The following is a 27,184-nucleotide window of genomic DNA, read 5'->3' as shown; positions in this document are numbered from 1 at the left end:
CTTGGCCCCGCGCCACAGAGGCCTGGCTACACAGCTGGCCGCCGGCCTCCCTCGGCACCCAGGACCGGACACTGCCCTCCCTCCTGTCATGGGTGCCTCGCTAGCGGAGGTATGGGAATCACTAGTTCTGGGGACACTGAGGCCACACTGCCACAGACCCCAGACACCCGGAGTGTCTGTCCCTCTGTTCCTTCCCTCTGGTCACCTCCTGCTCTGTGCCAGGCCAGGCAGTGAGCCACAGAGTCGCATGAAGCCGCTCTCTGTCCACATGAGTCCAGTGGGGGCCACGGAGGCAGAAGAGGAGCCGGTGGAACAGAAACTGGGGGGTGCACCTGACCCAATCTGGAGGGTCCAGGCAGCTTCTTCGAGGAAGTTCCGTCCCAGACCAAGTGGGAGGCTGTCAGATGAGGGGACGGGGAATGTCAGGAGGAGGTTGGCCCTGCCTGATTCCAGGTCTGTGGGTAGGCCCCAGCCTCCCCTTCACACCTGGGAGGTGACCGGGACAGCCCCCCTCTGCCTCCACACTGGCTCTAGACCACCAGCCCTGCCGCCAGCCGCCTCGGTCTTCCCGGCTGGGAAGTGGGCCTGCAGTCAGGGCCCAGCAAAACCCTGACGGAGACAAAGGCAGCAATTAGAGAGCTCTGGGAGGGGACTCGCCCCTCCCTCCAGCCTCCCATCTGGGTACAAGTCAAAACAGTTTCACCCAAACCGGCCTTCGACTACCCAATTAATTAGCAAATCCTAGAGGAACCGGCCTGCTCTCTGCCCTTCCTCCCCACTCACACCCCCCAGCCCTGGCTGTGGCCCAGGATCTAGGATGGGCCCCGTGAGCCATAAACAGGAGCCCGAGGAGCACCTACTTGGAAAGTGCTTGGATCTGCAGCTCGGGCCTCTGGGCTGCACCCAGGCTGCGCATGACACTGATCACTCGTTCCCCGATACAGTTGGCCCCGCAATAAATATTTGCTCAATAAACAGATAAATAAAAAGGGAGAAGGACTGGCTAGGCTTGACCTGAAATCCTGGTGGTGCCCCAGGGAAGATTATTCCATGTCCGACCAGGTTTGGGGCGGGACTACCTGTGGGGCAGGTGGCTCAGCTCCTGCTGGCTGACCGGAACCACAGAAACAGAGAAGCCATCAAACATTTCTGAGCACCTACTATGTGCCAGTCACTGAGCCAGGCCTGAGACTCTTGTTTTTTTGGTACCAGGGTTTGAACCCAGGGGCACTTAACCCTGAGCCTCATCCCCAGCCCTTTTTATATATTTTATTTAGAGTCAGGGTCTCACTGAGTTGCTGAGGCTGGCCTTAACCTTGCAGTCCTTCAGCCTCAGCCTCCCAAGCCTCTGGGCTTATCGGTGTGCACCCCGGTGCCTGGCTTCATGTTGTCTTATTGAAGGTTTGTAGCCCTGCAAGGCATGGATTTACTCCCATTATTAGATGGGAACACTGAGGCTCAGCAAGGTTACAGTCATCAGACAAGGACCAGCTCATCTCACCGCCTAACACGAAGGGGCAATTAGAAGCCTTGGGGGTTTAAGATCCAGTGGAAAGAGCCTGAGGCTGAAAAAGAAAGTTGTTTTTTTTTTTTTTTTTTTTTTGTGTGTGTGTGTGTGTGTGTGAGGTGGGGGCAGGTCCTGAGGTTTGAACCCAGGAGCACTGCCCTGCCAGAACTTCTTATTTTTTATATATATATATATATATATATATATATATATATATTTTTTTTTTTTTTTTTTTTGCATTTTAAGACTGCATCGCACTAAGTTGCTGAGGCTGGCTTCAAACCTGCAGTTCTCCTGCCTCGGCCTCCCCACAGCTGGGATTCCAGGGGTGCGCCACCACACCCGGCTCCGATTCTATGGGGCGTCCTCTGTCCCTGGCTCTGGGGCCCTGCATGTGCCCAGGCCGCTGTGGTCTCAGCGGGTCCTTCTGTAACATGGAGGCCTGGAGGAGTCCCTCCTGGCTGGGATAACCACCCGCTGCCGGCTCCCACCCTGGCGTCCTCTCTGGGGCAGCGGGCCCACTCCCGCCATCTGGGTCTGGCTCTCCCCTCCACACCCCAGGAGCCAGCCTCCGCGGCGGAGCTGGCCGGGCTGCTGGGAAGCGGCCGCCGCACCCCACCCGGCCCAGGACGGCCCCTCGCCCTCGCCGGGCCCATTCCAGCAGCCTCATCACATTCCCCAGCGGGAGCCGGGACGGACGGCGCAGTTTCCACACTGGTCTGGCAGCGCCAGGCAGCCTGGGGACGGCTGGGTGAGGGGCCGGCCTTCCCCCAGGGCTGGGGCCCAGGGGCATCTGAGCAACCGCAGCGTCTGGGCTCAGGTGGTCGCAGCCCTGGGACAGGCCTCCTCTGCATCCACAGCGGCTGTCCCCTCGATTTTACCCCCATAGCCCGCCCGCCCCTCCCTCCCCCCTGTTCTCCATCCCCGGCCCTCCCAGGCCCCCCTCTCCTGTTCCCGCCTGTGGAAACCACAGCCACCTGCAGAACCCCTTGGACCCCTTGTCCTCTGAGACCCTTCCAGAAATCTCTGCTACCAGACCCCATACCCAAGCTGTCTGCCTGTCCCCACTGCCCTCTAAGTGAAAGTGGCTTTCTCTTCCCGCCTCTGTGGGGCTGCAGCCTCTGCCCAGCCTGTCCTTCAGGGCCACTCCCAGGCCTGAGCCACCAAGCATGCAGGTGTCCCGGCCACGCCCCCACGACCCCATCCCAGCCCTCTGTCCCGCCCCCAGGCTGGGCGTCTGGGAATGTCCATTGTGACAGCCCCTGACATCACAGTGGGGGGCAGCATGATGTCACAGGGCCCCATTGTGGCTGCGCAGGGGGGCCCCCCTACCAGAGGCCCGCTCTGCCCCCGCCCAATCCTATTAAGCCAGCCAGGCTGCGACAAAGGCAGGGGCTGGGGTCTTAACCGTGTCTGAGGGAGGGGATGGCAGAGGTTGTGCATTCCAGAGCTGGCAGGCCCCCCCAGCGGGGCCTCCAGGTCAGAGTGAGGCCCTGCTGCCACCACCAGGGGCCATCTCCAGTCCCCAGCCCCACGTGAGGGGACAACAGAGATAAAGAACTCCCGGCTGAGCTGCCTTCCATGCCAGTCACCCTAGGCTGAGGAGGAGGCTGCTGGTCACCCTAGGCCTGAGGGGGAGGCTGCCAGCAGAGCCTGCACCGGGTCCCCCACATCCCCTGTAGGATGAGGAGGCTACCCCAGGGGACTCCCAGGGTCATTCAGGAGGAGACAAAATGTCACTGGAAGCCAGGCAGAGAAGGCAAAGGTGCCCAAAGGATGGCCTGGGGGGCCAGCTGAGGGCACATACAGGGACAGGCACAGAGGGGCCTGCCTGGTCACCCAGGGTACTAATGAGCACTTATTAGACACCTACTGAGCGCTACGCCCTTTGATCTTATAAGCCTGAAAAGTGGTGGGGGTACAGACCTGGTGGATGGGCACTCAAATTCCCAAGTTTGGGGACAGAAGGGCAGCTGCTCTTCTCCCAGATGTCCCTGAGTCTCCCCACAGCTGGGAGGAGGGGGCAGGACTTGCGGAGGCTGGAGCTTTGGGGTCAGGGCTGAGGAAGTCCCTTGGCTGAGCTTCCCTTTCTCAGTGGACCTCCCCCAGGGTTGTCACGAGGCTGACAGAGGCAGCGTGAAAGTGGGAGCCCCGGGCTGTCACCTGCCCTCCCTGACTTGGCCCCCAGCTTGTCGGGGTATTTCCTCAGTCTGGGCACCGCCACCCCAACCTCCCGCCCTCCCTGGGCTCCAGGCTGAGCCCCGCCCCGCTGCCACCTGTACCTTTGCTGCCCCTATCTAGGCCCTCAGCTGGAGGGCAGCATGGCCGGCAGGGGACACCCAGCTCGGGGCAGGCAGAGGCTTCGACAGAGGCCTGGTGCACCCGTCGCGGGTTTCTGCATCCCTGGCAGAGTGCCCAGGCATACAGGGAGGCCGGGGGTGGCTCAGCTCCGGGCAACAAAGTCCCCTTTCTCCCTGGTCAGAGGAATGCTGCGCACCCCTCCTGCCCCTGCCTCGATCGTATCTGCTCCCCAGACCTGGACCCCAGGCTTTTCTCCGAGGAACTTAGGCTGTGGCCACGACGCAGCCTGGCTCTTCACTGGGCGGGGTGCCACCCTCGCCCCTCACAGTGCCTCCTCCCCACCTGGATACCCACACGCCCGCCCCCAGACTGACACAAGCTCAAGGTGGTAGCCCCAATCCATGCAGAATCCAAAGCTGTCTAGGACAAAGGTGTCCCCAGCCAGCTGTGAAGGACAGGCCACTGAGCCCTAGGTGTGCAGCGACGTCTCAACCTCTGCTTCTCCTGTGTCTTTGTGCTTGACATTTTGCTTTGCCCCAACTTGGCAAAGCAAAATGTCACAGCCCACTCAGGCCTGCCGCATAATTTGGATTGGTATCAGTTGTGAAATTCCAGGGTCTGAGACCCTCGCTCCACTGGGCCCTTCATCCTTACCAAGGAACGTGCAGAGGCCCAGGGGATGGGGTGCCCAAGGCCACAGAGCCTGGCAGGGAGGGACGAAATGTGGAGTGAGGCTGGTGACGTCACCCAGAGCTCTGGGGGGGGCCTCACCATCCCCTGAGCCCAGCCAGGGACTGGAGGAGACCCGGTCTCTGCACAGATGGTGCTCCCTTTGCACAGATGCTAACACTGAGGCCCAGAGGAGAGGCCCAGGGGACACAGCAAGGAGCACAACAGGAATTTAAGCTCCACCCCTGGGGCCCCATGGATGGGAGGGACAGTCAGAGAGGCTGAGCCTCCGGATCTCCTGGCCACCATGCCCCCAGCGCATCCCCAGGCCTCGGCCGCAGGCGGGTGCTCATGCCCAGGCTGCTGCCCTGGTCTTGACCCCTGGGTGGGAGCTGCCCCTCCTGCCACATCCCTGGCCAGACTCTGCCCAGACACCTCAGGAATGCAGGGGGAGGGGTACTCAGTGAAGATGGGGGTCCAGGGAGGAGAGAACAAAGGAGCCGCATGTCGGGGCTCCCCTGTCCCTGGGCTGGGCCACAGCTGGCAGAGGGAGGCCAAGAGGCCGCTCAGACGGGTACCCCCTCGGTGCTGTGTGACCCTGGGGATGCAGTTGCCCATCTCTGAGTTCTTGGGATGCAAAATGGAGTTCCAGAGCCGGGGAGCGAGGCAGGGGAGCTGCTGGGGCTCTGAGGTTGAGGCTTCTGGCAGAGGTAGGGAGAGGCGGGGGCCGGCAGCGCTCTCCTCGCCTCCTCCTGAAGCCTCAGGAATCGCCTTAATTACAGCGTCAGCCTCGCTGCGCTTCCTGCCATAAACCCAGGAATCTAAATTAGAAGGCAGAGGGCCGGCTCCCCGTCCTGCCGACCCCCCAAGTCTGCTGGGAAGCTCTCCTGGAGACAGACCGCCAGTGGGGGGCTGACTGCAGAGGTCCCAGGCCCAGACTCAGGGGGGCCCCAGGGGTCAGAGGAGGGCAGGGGGCTGTTTGCAGATTCCCTGTGGCTGTCCTGGGCCAGACTGAGGGCAAGACTCCTGTCCACAGGGGAAACCGAGGCACGCACCCAGGTCTCCCAGGGCGAGGGGTCTCCAGCTCCCAGCCGGGGTTGGCCACCTTTGCAGAAGGAGGGGGGGGACAGAGGAGGTGGCGGGCCCACCTGGAGAGAGAGGGCAGGGCTCCTGCCCAGGTCAGCCCCTCTGCCCTGAGAGAGACGGGAGGCAGGAGGACGGCGAGGGGTCCTCTGCTCCTGGGCAGTGGTCAGGCGGGGTGGGGACAGGGCCTCCTCGATGGAGATGGAGGGAGCCTCCCTGGGCGCAGGTCTGGTCCACGTGTGCGTGTGTCCCTGTGTTTGTGTGAGCTCACATACGCGGGCCGTGTGTGCGGGGAGCGTGTGCAAGTGGGAAGTGAGGTCATGTGGGCAGGAGGCGCTGAGCGCGTCCAAACCACTGGAGCCGCTGGGGAGAGACAGCCTGGCCCAGGGAGGGGGGACCCGGGCAGAGAGGGGAGCCGGGGACAGGGCGGCCAGCCAGCCAGGGGGGTGGCGCATGCCTGGGTGGGCAGTGGGAAGACAGGAGGGACCCAGAGAACAGAGGTGGGCAGGACGGGCCAGCGCTCTGAGGGGAAGGGGCTGTTCAGTCCCGGGCTCCCCTCCCCCTCCCCTGAGTGGGGGCCGAGGGCAGCTCTCCGAGGCTGGCTTTTCTGGTGGGTGGCTCTGTGACCACCCTCCCCTAAGGCAATTTTTGGAGGGCCTCTTGCACATGCCAGGGGGCCATCTAGGGAAGGCCCCGTGGGAGGCCAGATCATGGAGAGGAGGGGAGGCAGGGTCCTAGGGACCCCAAGGGGCCGTGATGGCTGCGGGGGAAGGCTGGGCCCACTGGGACCTCCCCCAACACCCGCTCCTGACAGAGGCCTGGAGGGCTACTGGCCACATTCTCCTTCACCCGGTGGTTTTCAGCCAGCAGCAATTTTGCCCTGCCCCCAGGGGACATTTGTCTCTGCCTGGAGACCTTCTTGTCATAATTGGGGGTGAGGATAGAGGCCAAGGTCCTTTGACAAACCAGTGAGCTTGCCTGTCTCCTGTCCCCACCACCAGGCGGCTTCATTCCTGCCTCAGGGCCTTTGCCCTCGCTGTTCCCCTGCCTGGAGTACTCTGTTCACAGATTGTCACACAGCTACCTCCTCATGGGGGGGGGGGGGGCGTCTCTCAGCTGTCACCTGCTCAGAGAAGTTTTCTCTGACACCCCCACCCCTCTGCACTCTGTCATAAACCTCAACTCCTTCCCTCCCAGCACTCACCAGGCCATTGAGAGGATCTTGTTTCTGTATTTGGATTCTTATTTGCAGTTTGGCTGTGTGAGCCCCAGGAGGGCTGGGGACTTGTCCGCCACTTACTCAGAAGGCAAGATTGAGAGGTCACTCAGAACAGCCAGAAAATGCTGCTGAGAACACTTTGCAATGAATACTTTCCTGTTATGCCCATCTCACCGGTGGAGAAAGTGAGGTTCAGAGATGTCAAGTGACTTGCCCAAAGTGACACAGCTAGTGGATGCCTGAGTTAGAATTGAAACTCAGGCAGGTGGGCTCCCTGGCTCACTCTCCTGACACATGCCCCCCTCTTTATAAGTGTCAGCTGGACGTGTGCATGACCTGATCACCAGGAAGCATGTCCCAGCAGCCCGGTCCCCGTTTCTCCCTCTCCCTGAGAAAGCCTCCCCAACCCAGGTCTTGGATGCTGCTGCCAACAGAGCCCCAACTTCCAGAAAGGAGGAGGGGCCCTTCCAACTCAGGCCAGCAGACACACAGGCCCTTCTTGGCAGACTCGGGTGCAGGGTCCGTTACCAGGGGGGAGCCCCAAGTCTTAGTCACCACGCTGGGGCTGCAGCTGCTGCCCTGAGTCACTGTTGACTGTCCCTGGATGTGCCAGCCCTGCGCCTCCTGCAAATCGGAGCTGAGCAGGAGGGGGACACACTTGGGGACAGGAGGAGGTGCCCCCTCCCCTTGCTGCCTGGCAGGGCCAGGTGGGCTGGGCCCTGGGCTGAGTCCGAGGGTTGTGCTGCACTGTGAGCCAGGGACCCAGAGCAGCTAAGGAGGGTCCCACCTGCCCCCCGCTGGCAGCCCTAGTGAAGAGTTGAAGGCAGGAGAGCGTCACGGCAGCGGGGGTGTCACAAGGAAGGGGGGGACTTGTCTATGGGGGTGACAGAGGAACTTGGAAGTCTGTCCAGGGCTCTTTGCTGCTCAGATTCCCAATCAGGAAGCCCCTGCTGGGCCTGGGCCCACCGCCCACTCCTCCTCCATACCTTGCGCCCCTCCGCCAGGCCACTGTTCACCACTACACCCCCAGCTGCACAGCCCTGCCCCAGGCTCCCCGAACTCCTTTCCCCGGCCTTCTCCTAACTTCTATGGGGCCAGTCAAGTAACAGCCAAGGCCTGGGGTCTGCCAAGATCAGGTCCTGGCTCATCCATTCAAGTGTGGTGGCTTAGTCTCAGATGCTAGGCCCATGTGGCTGAGCTAAGGGTCACTTCACCACTTACCAGCTGTGTGGCCTTGGGCAGGTTTCGTCACATCTCTGTTTTATCTTTTTTTTTTTTTTTTTTTTTTTTGCGGTGTTGGGAATTGAACCCACGGCCTCACACATGCTAGGCAAGCACTTTACCATTAAGCTACACCCCAAGACCTTTCATCAGGTCTCTGAACCCCTAAATTTGCAACAGTTAAAAGAGCAAGATAAACAGGGGATACAGTAAGAAGGGGCTTTGGAAGGTTCTCGAGGACCAGGATCAGAGCGTGCGTGGCACTTTGCCCTGCTCGGGGTGCACAGCAAGTGTTCTTATTCTCTGTGAAAACTTCCCTGAGGTCCCTCCAACACCCAGAGGAAGGACAGGCCTCTAAGGTCTAGGAAATCAAGTCCTGGCTCCTAATAGCAACCCCAGCCCCCAAGCCCCCAAGCCCCCTGAAGCTACCTCCTATGGGGGTGGGGGGGCACTTGGGAGGCCCCTGTCCTGGCTCCAGGCCTGATGGGTGCTGGGTCACATGGGACCTGGGCACATCCTCCCCACTCTCAGGCTCCTCTCCAGACAATGACCAATGATCTCAGAGCAGCAGGATGTGGGGAGACAGGGTTTGAATCTCGACTCGGCCTCCTGACAGACCTCAGGTAAGCGGCCTCCCTCGGCTCAGTTTTCATCTGTGAATTGGAAAAGTAGCCCCTGCCTGTAGGGATGTCGGGGGACAAGTGCCTCCCCACAAGAAGGTGCTCAAAAGACTCCGGCTGCATGGTTAGCGCTCAACACGCCTTAGCTGGAGTTTCTTAGCATTATTTCTGAGGGTCTTCACATACATAATCTTTAAATATTAATATATTAATATTTGATTTTAAAATATAGAGCTGGGGATGTAACTCAGTGGTAGAGCAGAGCACTGCCTAGCATAGTCTAATTCTAGAATATTCCATCCTCCCAAACTGCATTGTCACCCCTCACCCCTAGCAATCACTAAGCCATTCTCTGTTGTCCTTAACAGCACCTGTCACTGTCTTTCTTCTTGGTGTAGCCACCTTAGCCATCTTTCTGTGGCTTTAATTTATATTTTCCGGATGACTAATGATATTGACTCATTTGGGGATGCTATAACAAAAGTGCCGTAGACCTGCGGGCCTGGCACAGAAATCCAGAGAGCATTTCTCATACTTCTGGAGGCTGGAAGTCGGAGATGAGGGTGCCGGCATGACTGGATTCTGATAAGAACTTCCCTCCTGACACAGATGGCTATCTCCTTGCTGTATTCTCAGTGGTAGAGAAAAAAGAGGGAGCTAGGAGTGGGGTAGGGAAAGAGGGAGAAAACTCTCTTGTATCTTATGACATGAATCTCCTTCCTGAGGCCTCCACCCTCGTTTTGAGTTAATGGTTACTGGGGTATATGGTGTGAGGTAGAGGGACAATTTCATTATTTCACAATGTAAAGGTCCAGTTGTCCCAGCATAATGTGTTGAAAACTCTGCCCCCACACTGACTTCTCTTAGTACCCTTGTCAAAATTCAAATGAGCACAAACACGTGGGTTTATTTCTGAACTCTAAGTTACATTCTTTTGGTCTATTTGTCTGTCTAAAGGTTGGTCCGGCACAGTCTTGATTATTGTAGCTTTGCATTAAGTCTTGGAATCATGGGGCTGAGGCTGTAGCTCAGTGGCAGAACACTTGCCTCTCATGTGTGAGTCACTGGGTTCGATCCTCAGCACCACAGAAAAACAAATAAATAAAATAAAGGTAATCTATCTATCTGTCTATCTATCTTGGAATCAGGAGCTATGAGCCTTCAAATTTGTTCTTTTCCTGATTCTTTTTGCTATTAGGGGTTCCTTCCATCTCCATGTGGAATTTTAGGATCAGCTAGACCACGAGGATCTGTAAGCCTGTGATTCTTATGTTTTTTTTTTTAAACACCTTTCAAAGGCCATAATGTCTGATAATTCCTGTATCAGAACTCATCATGGTCAACCTCTGTTGTCTTTTGTTTGTGCTGATTCTTGCTCATGGGGTCTTGTCTCCTTGTATGCCTGGTTATCTTTGTGCTCTGCTCACCACATCTGAAAATAATTTATGAGAATCATATGAGGCCTCAGATGCTGTCACTCCCCTTTAGACAAGTTTTTTGTTCATGTCTACCAGATACCTGGGGTCATTACTAATCCAAGGCCCTTTAATTCATGTTCAGGGGCTGAATTTCTTGAATCACCCATGTGACTGGGCTCAAGGTTTGGTTCACCTTTATTCAAGGACATTTTGATTTAAAGGTGACATAGAGTACTGGATTCCTCATCTTTTCTTCCTTCTTTTTTCCTTTTTCTTTTCTTTTTTGTGGTGCTGGGGGTTGAACCTGGGCCTCATCCATGTTAACCAGGTACTCCACCACTGAGCACCCCGGGTCCCTGGGTTCACCTTTTACCCTCCTTCTCTCACCCCTGCCCCATGAGGACATCACAACCACAGGTTGGTTTCAAAGCTGTTTCTTTCCTGTTGGCAAATGCTCCAGGGAAAATGTGGTCTTGCACACTGGACATTTCCCCTGGATTCTTGCCTTCTGAATTCTGGTTAGAATATTCTTTGCTAGAAAATTCTTTGCTACCTTGTTTTTTTTAATATTTATTTTTTTAGTTATTAGACACAATATCTGTATTTTATTTTTATGGGGTGCTGAGGATTGAACCCAGTGCCTCATGCATGCTAGGCAAGCGCTCTACCTCTGAGCCACAACCCCAGCCCCTCTTTGCTACCTTGTTAAGTTTTGTTTTTGTTTTGAGACATGATCTCACTGTGTTGCCCTGGCTGGTCTTGAATTCCTGGACTCAAGTGATCCTCTTGCCTCAGCCTCTCAAGTAGCTGGGAACTACACGCGGGCACCACTGTGCCTGGCTTCTATCTACTGAACTGTTCAGTGGTCTTAAGAAGATGAATTTTTTTTTTTTTCAAAAAATTGATCTAGGGATTGGAGTTGTCCTTAGCAGGATCTAAGTCCCAGTCTTACTTGAAGTAGAAGTCTCTCAGAGCCATCATTTCCCACTGGTTCTCCTCATCTTTGCCAGGCTGTGCCTAGACCAGGGCAACCCCCTTCCTACTTGTCTCAGGCACCCCAATCTCCAAATCTTGCTCAGAGCGTTGCCACCAAAACCTTTCCAACTTAAGGTTCTTTGCTTTCAGCTCTGGCCTCTAAAGTTCTCATCTCCATCACTGTGATCACTCATCATCAAACATTTATGTGGCACCCACTGTATGCCAGGCTCATCCCAGGCAGTGGGGATTCAGGGGTGAACAAGACAGGCTGCTGCTAACCCTGGAGGAAGGTCACAGACAGTGACTTACCACTCAGTGTGTTCAAATTTGGGAGGGAGGGGCAGAGAGAGCCATAGGTACATCCAAGATCCAACCAGGGGAGGCTTCTTGGAGGAAGTGACATTAAGATGAGGCTTGATGGACGGAATCTCCAAGCAAAGGGGATATGGCGGGGAGGGACTTCTGGGCAGAGGGGAGAGGCATTTGGGAGGGGGATGTGGAAGGGCCTGGAAGGGTGAATCTGAATAGAGTGTGAGGAGAGGGCACTGAAGGACCCACAGGCTTTCTGGATTCTCTCTTCCCTCCTGAAGATGGGCTGCAGGGAAAGAAAAGGATTCTTCTTTTGAAAGGTCACCTGTTGGCTCACACCTCAGTCCCCAGCTCTGCTTCCTTCCTCTCCTCCCGCCTGGGGCAGAGAGGAGAATGCCACATCCCCAGTCACCAGACAGCAGGATTTAGAGCTGAATGAAGCTACAGAGACCTTCTTCCTCAACTGCCACCGCCTCCTCCCTAGGAGCCCTGAGGCCCTGTGGGCCCTACCCGGGCCACCTCCGGCTCCGTCCTGACCATCCTGTTTGGCTTGGATGTGGTCCCTGATCCAGGGAGCGAGGAGGAACGGGGCTGGAAGGACACAGAGCCTGAGCCCGAAGCTTTCCACTGGTCACGAGCAACACGGCTCCCTACCCAGCCAGGGCTCTAGTGACCGGGGACATATGGAATCCCCCAGATGCTCACCTGCGCCTCAGGTCAGCCCTGTGTCTGTTCTAGAAGGTGAAGACTGGATTAACCCTCAGGGAACCAGGGTAGAGAGCGGGAGACCAGAAAGTTTCTGCCCTGCCTGAACCTGAGGATTTCAGGCAAGGGAGAGAGCGGGCCCAGGTGGGCAAGTCCCTTCAACCTTTCACCCGCCTCGGCCTCACCCACCCATTGTCCTGATGAATAAACTGAGGAGCAGGCTACATGGCAAATGAGAGGCAGAGGCAAGCGCAGGGCCCAGAGCTTCTGGCCCAAGCACTCGTTCCCTTTCTCCGTCTCCTCCTGCAGGTGCCAACGCCCTACCACGGGGCTGGGGCGGAGAGGACAGCGGACGGGGCCAGCAGGTGCTGCAGGACCATCAAGCAGCGAACATTCTTTCTCCAGCCGGGGCTGGAAACAGGCCTCCTGGGGACAGATGGAGCTGAAGGCTCCTGGGGACAGATGGAGTGAAGGCTCCCCTCTGGCCCCGTCGTGCCTCCCGGGGGCTGATACTTTGGGGCTGCCTCACTGCTGTGGCTCCAGAGGCATCAATGAAATGGGCTGAACAAACCGAGTCTTGTTCAGTTGTGAGACTTCGTGCAGGGTCCCAGCCAAGGGCCACCAGAGTCACCTGCCTGAGCGCAGTGGGGGTTTATTGGCGGTTGGAACGGAGGAGCGTGCACACCTGGGAAGCCGGGGGCCATCGGCGCACAGGGTCCTAGGAAGGACTGGAAAAACGGGGGCTTGTTCTGGGTGCTTCTGGGAGGATGCAAGGAGACGGAGCCTTTGTCTCAGGCGTGTGCTCACAAAGCGGAGGCGATTCTGTGATGGGGGATCTTAGTGGCTTTTATCTGGAAAGGAAGAGAAGTGAATGGGTGCTGAAGCTGCTGTCACTCAGGCAACCAAGATAGAGGACATTGGGTCGTGTTTGTGGTTTGGAGGGTGTTGGTTTTTTTGTCTGTATTCAGACATGATGGCAGCGTGCTCTCGATGTTTTGTCTTGATCCATCCTGGTCACAGAGTGGCCCTGTCTGACATCAGTGACTGAAATCACTTCCGTGTGGCAGGATGACACCCAGGCCTGGCTGGGAGGGCCGGGCTGGGTCCTGTGTCAGGGGCTGCTTCTTGCAGCCTCCATTGGAAAGGAAAGGTCGGGAGCTCTGGGAAGCTGGCCACATGGTGCAGGGTGCCCTCGAGGGCAGACGCCAGCCGTGCCTCCTGGGTGGGTCCCAGGGCTGCAGAGGAGGCTCAGCCGAGGACCCGTAACCCAAGAACTTCTGACACCAGATCTGGGTTCCAATCCTGGGCTCCTGACCTTGTGCAGGTCACATCTGCCTTCAGCTTCATCTTCTCAACAAATGCCAGGGACGCCAGCTACATGCCTGGGGTCAGGGACCTGGGGCCGGTGACTTAACTCTCTGTGGCTTAGTTTATCCCCCTGGAAAATACGAATACTGTTGGTACCTAAGGGACATTAGTGCCTGTCTCCTCGGATTGCTGTGAGAGCAAATGAATAACCAGAGCTGGGCACCTGCCTTCTGCACCTCCCAGAAGCCTCTGAGCGGCCCTGACCACCTCTGCCTCGTGGGTCCCTTGTTAGGAGAGAAGCAGCAGGAACGCCTTCCAGGTTTGGCCTGCTCTGGAGAGCAAGTTCCCTGCCCCGCTGCCCAGGGACCTGAGACCCCAGCTGGGCCCCACACAGGCCTGGGTTGCACGAAGCAGGCTCAGGGCTCCTGGTGTCCTGGACCCCCGCCTGCACTTTAAGCTGATCCCTGAGACCGGACCACATGACGCAGCCAGGAGAGGACCCCAAATTTTGGAATGGCCCTGCTGGCAGCCAAACCCCCAATGCCACCCAGGCACTAGCCCACCAGAGTGGGTGCATGCTGCCCACTCCTGGGGCTCCATCCACCCTGTGGGAACTGGGCTTGGGCCTCTGCCGTTGATGCTCTGTGAGTCTCAAACCTTCTCCAGAGCGTCTAGTGTAGCCCTGTGCAGCCGCTGGGGCCCGGGGAGGCAGAAAGGGCAGCAGGGCTGCGGGGGTGGAAGCGGGCATGTGCCATCCTGCCTGCTGCAGGCGTGGAGGAGGGGGTGGTGACAGAGGAGGGTGTGAGACCAGCACAGAAGGAAGCCTGTCTGCTGGAGGTGCGGGGGGAGCCCCCTTACATGGGCTTGAGCAGCGAGAGTGGCCAGGCGCTCCACGGGGGGTGTGCACGGGTGCACGCACATGGGTGTGTATTTGTGTAGGTAGCACTTGGGCAGAAGGGTGGGAGCATACTCATGTGTGTGTGTGTGATGCCCCTACCTCAGTGGGTGGGTCTGAATTTAGGATTCACACTGGCCTGGGGTTGATTCCCAGTAGAGCTCTTTTCTCGCTGTGTGGACTCAACCAGGCGCTTGCCCTCTCTGAGCCTCATCTGTCCATTACACAAGTTCACCCTAAGGTATTGCCATGTGCTGGGGCATATAAGGCAGAAGAGGTCCAAGCCCCCCCCCCCAACACTGGAGGCCTAGCGTCGGTTTCCCTATCTTTAAGTGGAGGTGCCAGGGCACTGGGGCATGGGGTCAAGAGCCCGGTAGAGATCTGTTTTCTTTTCCCTTCAGGAAACCTTGGGGCTGCAGACCTTCCTTCCCAGGGACACAGTTCTCAGCTGGTGGCAGCAGGGGACAAAAGCACGCTCAGGGCATGATCCAGCTCCACCTGCCCCTGCTCTGCTGGGCTCCGGGGTCCTGGAGGCGTCTGTGTGCGGAACTGAGATGGGGCTTGGCCTTTCCAAGAGCCTGGAGCTTCCCCAGCGCCGGCCAGGAAGAGAAGGGAGGGGCGGGGTCTGGAAGACAAAGATTCTCTGTGGCCCCAGCGGTCACCCCCGCACATGCCCAGCGTGGGCTCAGGTGTGGGATGGCAACTCCTCCGACAAGTTGGGACACCCTCTTCCCCCGGGCGGGGCTTCCTTGGGAGGGGGCTGGGGCCGGCCGCGGAGGCGCCTGCCAACTTCCCACTGGGCTGCTGTTTACACCCAAGCCATGAGCTGGCTCTGGGCCCCATGGCCCGCTCACCTGGCCAGGTGTGCTTGGACAGGCTGCCGGCTTCTGCCTGGCTCCAGCCAGCGTTCGAGGCCCTGGCCCTGCTGGGTTGGGCACCAGAGGTGTGGCTGGAGGAGGACGACTCCCGTCCCTCTTGGGAGCCAGCTGACTAGGTCCCACCTGGGCCCCGGCAGCCCCTCTGCGTGGGAGGCCTCAGTTCCCCTCAGGGCAGGCTGGCAGAGTGCCAGGGCACCCAGGGCCAGAGAGGACCCTGCCCTGGAGAGAAGCACTGTGAGCTCTCCTCCCACAGCCGTGGGCAGGATGGGGTACACGAGAGGGACTGCCCTCTGCCGTCCCAGAAAGCAGCTGGACAGGAAGCGGGCTGTGGCTAAGGCAGAAGGGAGTCCGGTTAGACCATGGAGTCCCTGCAGCCCCAGCATGGGTGCTGGCCAGAAAGGGGTCTCCTGGGTACTGGCACCATCCCTCTCGGGGCCTGCCCTTGGTAAGGGGGGGGCGGGGGAGGCCAGGAGAGATGGGAGGAGGGATGGGAGTCCTCTCCCTCAAGCCAAGTGAGGGGCAGGTGGATTCTGCACCCACCACCCACCCCTTTCCTCCCCTACTGGAGAGAAAACAGCTTTGGGGGTTAGAACTGCAGGGTGGTCATGAACAAGCCCCTTCACCTCCTCGAACCTCAGTCTCCCCCTTCTGCATGATGGCTGGGTTGTATCTGCCTCCCAGGGCAGTGTCAGAGCAGAGTGTCCCCGGGCTGCCAGACATTCTAGATCTTATACGCCACTCACCCCACACAGGGTCTTTCTCTCTCTTTTCCCTGTAGCAGTGGGGGTTGAACCCAGGAGCAACCAACCACTGAGATACATCCACAGCTCTTTTTTTAATATTTATTTCTTAGTTATAGGTGGAACCAATATCTTTATTTTATTTTTATGTGGTGCTGCGGCTCGAACCCAGTGCCTCATGCATGCTAGGCAGCCCTCTACCACTGAGCCACAACCTCAGCCCCACAGTTTTTTTTTTTTTTTTTTTAAATTTTATTTTGAGACAGGGTCTCACCAAGTTGCTGAGGCTGGCCTTGAACTTGAAATCCTCCTCCCTCAGCCTCCCAAGTGGCTGGGTTACAGGCGTGTGCCACCTTGCCTGCCTTAGCGTCTCTTATTCTTGCCACCAGTCCTCTGAGGCAGGACTTTAGAGCCCCCTTTTAGAGATGGGACCCGAGGGCCTTGGAGAGTCCGGGAGCCCTGGGTTGGCAGGAGCTCTCTGTGTCGTGAACGTTGTCTTTCTCAGAGAGCAGGCAGTTGAGGCAAAATCCCCGGCTGTGGCGGCAGGAGACGGGACAGCTGAGCTCGGGTTGCGGCTGCCGCTGGGGGCAGTTCTCGTAATCGAGGCCGGGTGTTCTCTTCTGGTTTTCTTCCCAAGTTTCATTTCCTTAAGCAATGGGTCACAGTGAGCCTCCACTGATAAGGCCGTGGGAACACAGGTGTCCGGGTCCCCAGCTGAGGCTCTGCCCAACACTGTCTGCCCTCCTGTTTCTTTTCCTCTTTCCCTCATCCTCTGGGCCTCCATCCCACCTTCTTCCCCCTCCCGCCTCCCAGACCCCCTGCTGATGTCTAAGGCCTTCCTAGAAGGTGGGGGTCCCAGACCCCCTCCTCTCTGGCCTGGTCTTTACCCCCCTAGCTTTGGCCTCCGAGCCTCCAGTCTGGCCCCTTCCGCGGCCTCACCAGACCCCCTTCTGCACTGTGCTGCCTCCTTCAATGGCTCCCCTTTGGCTCCTGGCTGGTCTGACATTCAGCACCCTCCCTGGGGTCCCTGGCCTAACGGGGACCTGCAGGGCCTTGTCCTCTCAGCCAGTTTCCTGGCCCCAAGTCAGCTCTGGATGCAGAGGGGAGGCGGCCATGGCTCCAGGAGGCCTGAGGGACTCACCTGGCTCCAGGAGGCAAGGCAGCTCCGCAGGGGCTCAGCCTCTTAGCTCTGGGCTTTGGCCTTGCAGGTACCAGCTCCCTGGGAGCCAAGCAGCCCGTGGGCAGGGCTGAGCCTTCCTCCCACCTGCATGCCTGCTGAATCCCCATACTCCTGAGCCAATGAGTGGCAGGCGTCCACACGGATCACCCCAGAGGCCACGTGTGCCCACTGGCTTCGCTGCCCACCCGCCTGCCCACGGCTCCTCAGAGAGGCCACATGTCAGGGAAGCAGCCAGCCAGCCAGCTGCCCCCTCAGGCAGGTTTGGGGCACAGGGCCCCGGAGCCTCCTCCCAGCACCATCCGGGGGAAGGCCACCCTGGGCCACTTCCCCTCCTCCAGCAGGGCGGCCTCCACCCTCTGCCCACCCCAGCAGGTTGTTTTCCGGGCACTGATCCTGGCTCAGCCTCCAGGGAGGGCCAGTCACGTAGCCAAACTCGTTCCTCTTCTCCGCTGCCCAGGGTGCTGAGCGCAGCGGTTTCCTGCTGGGGAGAGTACAATGGAGCCTACCCCAAGGGACCCGCCCTGGGGAGGCGCCAGCCCAGCCATCTCAGAGCGCTGTGTGACCCAGAACAGGGCCCACACCCTCTCTGAGCCTGGAGTTTCCCTCATGAGAAGTGAGGGGGAAGACAGGTCATGTGAGGCCACCTTCCAATAACAGTAACAGCAAATGCTCCCGAGCACTCAGTGTATGCCGGGCCCAGCAAACCCACAGCCCGGTCCACCGGGAAGTGGAGACGGTGAGGTTAACTCACTTGGTCACAGCTGAATCTCCCTTTTTGGTCCCAAATCTCTGAGCTTCTTCACAGCCTCCCGCTCAGCAAGCTTCTCTCTCCCTGTCCCACCCAGCGGCCCTGTCCCCCTCTGAAGGAAGTGTCCCCAGGTGCATGTTAGATTTTAGGGCCTCGGAGCCCAGGTCTGCTGGTCCCAGTTGGTGAGGACAGGAAAGGTTAGGGAACTGCAGGGAGAGGAAGGGGCTGTGAGGAGGGCCAAGGTCAAGGGAGAGGGTCCCAGGCTGAGAATGAGCTCAGGCCCATCCAGAGGGAGCCAGAGTGTGGACAAGCCCCGGCCAGGGAGCCTCTTCCCTGCCCGGCTCCTGCCCCCCATTCCACCCCCTCAGCCTTGGAAGTCTGGCCCTTGTTTCCAAGTTGGAAGGGGCTCTATGACCCAGGGCCGGGGAGCCAGGGCCTGACCCTCATGGGAGCCTCACTGTGGGGACATTTCCCCAGACACACATGAGCAGCCCAGACCCCAGCACACCAGTGTGCCAGGGTCCCCAGAGGAAGGCCTGCTGGGGGCACTGAAGAGGTTTCCAGGTGAAAACTGGGGGGGACAACAAGAAAACATCCTTCTTCTGACTCAGGGGGTCCCCTAGGGCTGGGGGAAGGGGAAGTGACCACTGTCCCCAGAGCCACACCTCCCTGCTCTTCATGTTCACTGTTAACATGGCTCGTGCCCTCCACCCGCAGCCTCCAGGATCAGAGGCTCACCCCTACTCCTGCTCAGCCCTGGCCTCCACCCGGCCCCAGCCAGGCCCAGGAACGTCACCAAAGCTCAAGGTCCCCAGAGTCACCAGCCCCAGGTGAAACCCCCGTCATCACCCCATCCTGAGCGTACTGAGCCGCAGTGGCGAGTTCCACTCTAACAGAACTTGGAATCCCAGCACTCGGCCCCCAGAGCCTCAGACTGCCCAGTGCACGGTGTCCCCAGCTGGTGGTGAGGATCAGAGGAGAGGCACACAGGGGTCCCTCACCCAGGCGCAGGAACCAGGGAACTTTTAGTCTTAACTGAACCCAGTTCCCCGCCCCCATCCTGCTCCTGGGACATCCTGATGCCCACCTGCAGAGGTCCTCCCCACCTCAGTCAGGACCCGGCTGGAACCCGCTTCCTCCTGCCTCCTTGGCTCCACCCCGTTGGCTTCTGTCCTTCCAGCAGGCCTCAAAGCCCTGCTGAGGGGGGTCACCACCCGCCTGGGGCGGTCCAGCTCCTTACCAGACGTGGGGGTCAGGACCTTGGGGAGGGTTCTGATGTGCTCCCAGGGGCCCCAGTGCCTACTGTCCCCCCTCCAGAAAGGAGCACTCTCCCCTCAGGTGATTCCTGGGGCCCCTCTGTCAGTGCCCCTGACCCGCCTGGCTGCCCCTCCACACTCCCGCTGACCACTGGCCGTGCTATTCTCCCCTCCCACCTGCCTACTCCGGGGCTGGGAGGCTGGGCAGGGCAGGGCAGGGCAGGGGAGGCCAGCCGGGCTGTTTGTTTTGGGGGTTTCCTCTTAGACTGGTTTCCCAAACAATGGGCCCAGTGGCGGCTGTGGGGACAGAGCCAGCTCCAGCCCCTTGTGGGCCAAGGAGATTTCAGCAGCTGGTATCTAATTCCTTCCAGAACTGGGCTGTCTTAGGGAAGCTTTCAAACCCTATGACATAGGGGCTTTTCCCCCATTTTATAGAGGAGACTGAGGCTCAGAGAGGCCCCAGGGCACATGGCAGAGGAGGCTCCTGTCAGTGGAAGGTGACTCTGCAGAAGAGCCAGATGGGGACAGCACCAGTGTGTGGCCACCCTCTCCTCCTTCAAACTCCCTTCCCCACTCCACGACCACCCCTCCTGCCTCCAGCCTGTGCTCCCCTCCCCCAAACCTCTCAGCCTGTGCCCCTCTCTCATCTCTAGGTGGCCTCCTTCCCAGCCCTGTCCTCACCACACTCCCCAAGTGGCACGCCCCTGGTGGCCTCCACTGCCAACATTTAGACCACTGACATAAGGAGCTTGCAGGGTCAGGCCCTGTTCTGAGGGGCATTACCCGGGATCAGCTCTGTAGTCCTCACGACAGTTCTGGGGTTTCTGGGGTACAGACTGTTAGTATTATTCTCATTTTATAGGTGAGGAGAAGCCCAGAGAGGTGAAGTAACTTGCCCAAGGTGGCAGAGCCAGCATTCGAAGCCAGGCAGTGTGGCCCTGGAGCCCACAGCCCTGACCGCCTGTGTTTCCCTCTGGATTTCCAGTCCAGCCCTCTGGCCTGAGCTTTAGGTGAGCCATCTCTCCTCAATTCCTGTGGGCTCCCAGGGCAAGGGGTCACTATGCCTGCCTAGCGCCCACCCTAGTCCCCATCTCACTGAGTTAGGACCCCCCACCACCACCACTTGGTAGGGGCACCTTAGCATCCCTGTCCTTCACAACTGTGTCCCCACAGCTTGTGCTGTAGGCTTGGTACCTCGCCCCAGGGCCTCCACAAGGTGTTCCTGGAGGAACCAAGGGGTTCCAGCTCAGGATCTGGCCCAGGCTCCCCCCTCATAGTGCCCCCTGCTGGTCAGACAAAACACTGCCAGAGCCCGCCAGAGCCCATGCTTGATGGGATCTCCAGGGTAATAACCCCCTGAGTTTATAGGGCTCCTTTTTTTCCACTGAGCTCAAAGCACTTTCCCATCTGTGATCTCCACGGCCTGGGACCAGGCCCAGGAGTGTGGGAGGACCCAGCATTCATCTCCCCATTTTACAGAGACAAACCAAGGCCTGGAGGGGGGGGGTGCGGCGAGCCCCAGCCTGCCACTGGCAAATCTCACAGATCTATTTATTCAATCCTCTCGGTTACAGATGGACACACCAAGGCCCAGTGGGCACAGGCTTGCCCACACGAGTCCTGGGCTAGAAACCTGGCGTCCTAAATACCATCGGGGGCTTTCCCATGACAGATCTACCTGCAGGGACATGGAAGAAGGAGGAGCCTGTTCATCAAACATGATGGCTGTTGTCCTATTTGTAAAAAGAAATGTACCTCCTGCTCCTGCCCACCTCCAGGAGGCGGCAGGCTGGGAAGCACTGGCAACCCCCGGGAGGTCGGGGAAGTGTTGATAGGATGGAGCCTTGGCCCAAACTTCAGATTCCAGCAGAACCCTTGGCCCTGCCTGGCCCAAACACTCGGCCCCACTGGACCTTCAGAGGGGCCAGCTGTTGAGTGCTGCCCACACCCTGCCCTGGCTGGCCTGCCGAGGGTATTAAGGGTGGGAGGTGAGAAGAAACCAGTCTCACCCTAGGTCTCCATTCCTGCCCCCAGAGTCCCCCCCCCACTTCTCATGATTTGTTGGTTTATTTATTAATTTATTCCACCAGCTTGTTAATTCCTATCCCTCTGCCAGATTCCAAGCAAGCATTGGCAAACCTTTTCTGTAAAAGGGGAGAGAGTAGATATTTTCTGCTTTAATGGTCAGACCATCGCTGCTTCAACTTCTGTGTAAGGGGCAGAACAGCCATAACAATAGGCAAACAAATGAGCATGGGTGTGTTTAAATAAAACTTTATTTGAAAAATGGTCATTGGGTCATAGCTTACCAACACCAGCTTCAGTCTCCAGACAGATGGACCGTACCTGTTGGTCTCGGCTGTCTCCCATTGTTGGACATGGGGCACCTTGCAGGTGTGGCTTCAGTCTGCCTTTAGAGTAGGAAGGCGTGGATGAGGGGCAAGACACACAGACCTCTGTGGGTAGAGCTCACAGCACAGGTGTGTGTGGTGTGGCCTGATGGGGGGAGTGCACGGCTTGTGCAAACATCGAGAGACAGGAATAGGGAGCTGCCACCTGTCAGGCCCATGGTTATCAGGCTTGGACTCACCTGAGCATCCAAGATGGGAAGGACTCTGACCTGACATGTGACTCCAGCTAGAAGCCCCCAATCCCAAGCCCAAAGCCAAGAGTGGGCATGTTCCAAGGTCAGCCTGTGACTTTCTCTGCCCAGGGGCCCGAGCCCAGGCCCCTGGGAACCCCAGAAAGGGCCAGGTCTGCAGAAGCAGCCCTTAGCATCTGAGCCTCCAGATTGGAGCAGGGAGTCCCCTGGTTCTGGGGTTCCAGGCCCAGGTCCACTCCTAACATTTGTGCAGTGAGAGGCAGGACCAGGAGGTGTCTAGGTTTAAGGGTGCTGTTCACCTATGTGGAGGCTTCGGGCCATTAAGAAAGACCTCCCTCTGGGCGAATGCAGCCTTGAAGTGCCACCTTGCTGCTAAGGAAAAGGGGCTTCTTTCTGGGGTAGACACAGCCCTGGGGCATATGAGAACTCAGGGCTTGGTGACCAGGGCACTGGGAGGGTTTCAGTCCCCTGCCCTCGGCTGAGCACCTGAGCCCTGGCTGGATCCGAGTTGCCAGCGTGGTACTTTCTGGGTTTGTGGCCTAGGAAGGAAAGTTAAGACAGCTCAGAATGACACTGTCTCAGGCTGCCCCATGGTGGCCACTCTCTGCATGACACTCACAGCTCTGATGAGCTTGGCTTGGCCTCTGGACCTTGCCTCCTGCCTGCACGGATCCTGAGGTCCTCTGAGTCCTGTCAGGAAGCAGCCGCTGTGAAGCATGGGTATTTCATTGTTTCGGAGCTGAGGATTGAACCCAGGGCCTCATGCTTGCTAAGCAAGTTCTTTACCACTGAGCCTCATCTCCAGCTGTGGGCCAGGCTTTTTAGGGATGGGCTCAGTGGGTCTCTTTCCTTCAGAGGCTGGGGGCTTCCCCAGGGTGGGCACTGGTCTCCCCAGTATCTCAGGGCCCAGTCCAGTCATTGTGTCTTTTCCAGCAAACTTGGAAATCCCTGGGGGCGCTGTCTCCTGCATCACACTAAGTTGATTTTCTCTCTGTCCTCCTAGTCCAGCGGGCTTCTGGGGGTGAAGGTGGAGACCATCTGACCTGCAAGTCTGGTTGGCAGGCCTCAGGCCTGAGCTGGGAGCTGCCAGTAGGCACATCCTGAGGCCAGCCTGGAGCCTTCCTTCTCAGGCCTCCTGGAGAGCAATTGAACTCTGGTCCCCAGGACCCCCAGGCAGGGCCAGGCCACCAGAAAAACAGAGAAGTCCACCCGGAAACCCCCACAGGCCCCGCCCCCAGAGACAGGGGGCTTCACATCATGGGGCTTCCTGGGGCTCCGTGACAGCCACAGCCCGTCCCCAGGTTCCTCCCTCCTCCCACCTCCAGCCACTGCCTGAGCTGGTCTCTGCCTGAGGTCCTGTCCCTGCTGGTCCAAGTCTCGCTCATCCTTCAGCTCTGTGCCACCACCCCGGATGCTCCCCACCTGGGAAGGTCAGGGCTTTCCTGTGCTCTCGGGGGCTCTTCCCAGGCACTTCCAGGGCTGTGGTCTCTGTGCATGCTGGTCACCACGGGACCGACGGCAGCCTCCTCCATCAGAACCTTAAACTCCAGGGAGCGGGGACCTGTGTGCCGCACCCACGGGGCTGCCTCAGCACCAGACAGGACTCTGCTCGTGATGCCCAGGGAACTTCTGCTTCTTGAATGAAAGGCTGAGTCAGTCTGGGCCGGAGCCACTGTCCAGATGGGGGCCTGGGCCAGTCTGTCAACACACACCTCCCGAGCAGCTGCTACGGATGGTCCAGCCTCAGGGTCCAAACCCAGGGGCCAGGCGCCCAGCCACTCTTCCTGCTGGTCAAACTCTGTCTTTTCTAAGGGATGCCTGAGCCCCAGGAAGGCCAGCCCCTGTCCACCGCCTCAGCCTCTCCCGCTAGTCCCCCATATATCACCTGTGCCAGTCCCCTGAATGTCCCCAAACATCTCTGCCTCCAAACCTTGGTTTGGAGCTCTCCACCGTCTCTGCCTGGCAACATCCACCCCACCTTTAACATCCTGGTGCAGGATCACAGTAGCCTTGAAACCGTCCGTTTCAAGGCCTTGGCAGAAGCCACTCTCGTACTCAGAGGGAGGTAATAGCACACACACTGACCCCGAGTTATTTACATACATGGTCCCCACATGCCCCCAGGGCTGCCCGGCAGCCGCTGGTCTGATCTGGTGCTGTGGGGCTCCCACTGGTGCATGTCCCTCTGGTCAAGGCTGCAGCACCTCCCCTTCACGCTCCAGCACCCAGAGCAGCCGGGGACTCAGGGCTGATGAGCGTCCGCTGATGAACAGGAGCAAGTGGGACACACGTGGGAGGGGGGCCTCCCTGGATCCCCAAAACCATGACAGGAGAGGGGGTTGAGGTGTGAAGGGCACGGCCTGGTGGTCCTTCCCAGGAGTGACTGTGGCAAGGAGGGGACTGGGGTGAGCAGTGGACGGTCACAGGGCAGATGGGCCGTGGGCTGAGCTGGGAAGGACAGCCCGCCCCAGGGAGGACAGCACGCATCTTGGAGCTGTCTGGACTTCGTCCGCTTCAGCAGAATTCCAAGGACTGGGAAGGTGAATGTGAATGCACAAGGAAGAGCTCCCCGCCCCCCACATGGCCCAGTCTCAGGCTGGCACCTGTGGGGGAGGGGTGCTGACCAGCAGGAGCCCTGGGTTCTAGTCCCCATTCTGCCATTGATTTGCTGTGTGACCTTGCCCCGCCCCTCTCTGACAGCCAGTCTGTACAATGAGAGGACTGAGTCAGCACGGAACTGGCGGGCAGGAAGCTGGACGCTAGGGAGCCAGAGATAACAGAAGCCCCCATCCCACCTGACAGGGCCTGTGGTGAGCCAGGAACCCTGGCTAGGGTCTCTGCTCACCTTATCCTCCGATCCCTGTCTCAGACTGAAGGGGGCACAACAGGGACCCCAGGAAGCCCCTCCCCTGTGAGGTACCTGTCCTCTCTGCAGGGGTCCCGCTCTGTCCCCTCTCCCCCAGAGCTGTCAGACTGCCAGCCAGCGGGAGCCTCGGCAGCTGTGTCCAGCGTCCCGCATCATGGTGAGTCAGAGCCGTCCTCCACGCCAGATCCAGTCACTCCGAGACAGGACTAAGAAGGACACTTCTGCGTCCTCAGTCCTGGGACCCAGAGCCTGGCCACAAGCAGAGCCATCTTCCCTCCTCCACACAAGGGCAGAAACACCCCTTGCATGTCACCCGGGCATCCAGATGGGACAAGACTGTCCCTTCAGAGCTGCCTCAAGGAGGCCAGACTTGAAGGGCAGAGTGTGGGGGGCTCCTAGCACCTGTGCTGAACAGAGCAACTGCCCGTGGAGAGTGCTTGTCTCACTCACCCTGGCACAGAGTAGGTGCTTTGCACATATCCCCTGAATGGAGGAATTCAGGCTCCCGAGGGGATGTGGGAAGGTATGCGAGGTAATGAGGCTTGTGCTGCCGTCAGGACTACAGCCCTCCCCCCTCACACGAGGATACGGGAACCCAAGGATGCTCCAGTACCTTACATAACACACGTAGTATTTGCATGTGTCCTGCCGTACACCCTCCATCACATCATCTCCACATCACTGGCGATACCGGGGACAATACAAACGCTCTGGGAAGAGTTGTTAGACTGTATCTGTTACAGAATACGACAAGGAAAAAATCTGTATATAGTACAGAGGAGATTTTTGGTTTTGGATATTTTTTTCAATTTGCTGTTGTTTGAGTCCACAAAGAAGCAGAACCCATGGATTCAAAGGGCTGACTGTATTTATTTTTAGCCTTAAGTACCTACTATATGTCAGTCATTTTGTGGGCATTATCTCACTAGCCCTTAAAGCTATCCTATGAGATGTGGGTTTGTGTGTGTGTGTGTGTCGGGGGGTACTGGGAATTTAACATGAGGGTGCTGCACTACTGAGCAACATCCCAGATATATATATATATATATATATATATATATATATATATATATATATATATATATATAGTTTTACTTCTTTTTTAAAAAGAAATATTTTGGGCTGGGGATATGGCTCAAGCGGTACCGTGCTTGCCTGGCATGTACGGGGCACTGGGTTCGATCCTCAGCACCACATAAAAATTAAATAAGATGTTGTGCCCACCGAAAACTAAAAAATAAATAAATAAATATTTTGTTTTACTTGTAGGTGGACACAATACCTTTGTTTTATTTTTAAATAAAACTGAGGATCAAACTTAGGGCTCTCTAGATGAGCGCTCTACTGCTGAGCCACAACTCCAGCCCCCCAGCCCTTTATATTTCTTAATTTTTTAAAATTTATTTTTTAGTTGTATTTGGACACAATACCTTTATTTTATTTAATTTTACAGGGTGCTAAGGATTGAACCCAGGGCCTTACAAGTGCTAGGCAAGCGTTCTACCACTGAGCCACAACCCCAGCCCAATACATTTTTTGATTTTGAGACAAGGTCTCACTAAGTTGCTGAATTTGGGATCCTCCTACCTCAGGCTCTCAGATTACAGGCATGTGCCACTGTGACCACCATGAAGTGAGATTCTTTGGGGACAGTTACCAGAGATCGAACTCAGGGACACTCAACCACTAAGCCACATGCCCAACCCTATTTTGTACTTCATTTGAAGACAAGGTCTCACTTTAGTTTTTTTTAATATTTACTTTTTAGTTGTAGTTGGACACAATACCTCTACTTTATTTACTTATTTTTATGTGGTGCTGAGGATGGAACCCAGGGCTTCATGCGAGCCAGGCTAGCACTCTACCACTCAGCCCCAGCCCCAGCCCGGCACTTTAGTTGTTTAGTGCCTCACTGTTACTGAGGCTGGCTTTGGACTCACAATCCTTCTACCTCAACCTCCTGAGCCACTGGGATTACAGGCGTGCACCACCACACCCCCGCATGAAGTGAGATTTTTAACCTCCAATTAACAGGTGGAAAAAACTAAGGTTCTGGGAGATGGAGTGTCACACTCAGCTTGTGTGAGCTGAGCCCTGAATTCAGAGCCAGGTCTGCTAACACTGGTGCCAGGCACAAAACCGAGACTTTACCTGGCAGAGGGAACCCAGCCTAGAGAAAGGGAGCAAGGCCAATTCCCACTCCAATCCCAGCTCAACTGACCACTACCATGGCAGCCCAGCTTCTGCACTGCAAGAGACCCTAGTCCCACCCCAGGCCCCTGCCACCAACCTTATCCATCTTGCAGGGCTGTCTTTAGTGACCCCACTGCCTAGCCTGGAAAGCACACAAGGACAGTTCCCTGCCTGGTTTACAGGTCGGTACAGGATGGAGCCAGATGAGTATATGAAGGTGGGTGTCTCAGTCACTGAGGCGCTGATTGCCCTTTGGCTAAGAGATCTCCAATCACCTTCCCCAGGGGCCAGTGCATGTGTGTGTGTAAATGTGTGTGCAACTGTGACTGTGCACAAAGACAAGGATGTGTGAGTGGTGGGGACGTACACGTGGAGCGCGTTCTTGCGTAGGGGAGTGTGAATGAAGGTGCGCGTGATCGGATCCTACCGCCGCGGCTCCCACAGAGGCCACCCAGGGCGCAGACAGGGACCTGTGCCTCCGTGTACTC

General features: G+C 57.7%; 1 long non-coding RNA gene across 1 annotated transcript; it reads right to left on the bottom strand.

Annotated features, from left to right (window-relative positions):
• Nucleotides 1-15,939: 15,939 nt before the first annotated feature.
• LOC139707436 (uncharacterized) lies at nt 15,940-17,480 on the bottom strand. Its single transcript, XR_011709004.1, has 2 exons — nt 16,993-17,480; nt 15,940-16,497 (listed from the first exon to the last, which is right to left on the bottom strand). It is a non-coding gene; the product is annotated as an uncharacterized lncRNA (long non-coding RNA).
• Nucleotides 17,481-27,184: the final 9,704 nt, after the last annotated feature.

The sequence above is a fragment of the Marmota flaviventris genome, chromosome 10 (genome assembly GCF_047511675.1).
Source record: "Marmota flaviventris isolate mMarFla1 chromosome 10, mMarFla1.hap1, whole genome shotgun sequence".
Taxonomy (NCBI): domain Eukaryota; kingdom Metazoa; phylum Chordata; class Mammalia; order Rodentia; family Sciuridae; genus Marmota; species Marmota flaviventris.
This window is presented reverse-complemented; position numbering and strand designations above follow the sequence as displayed.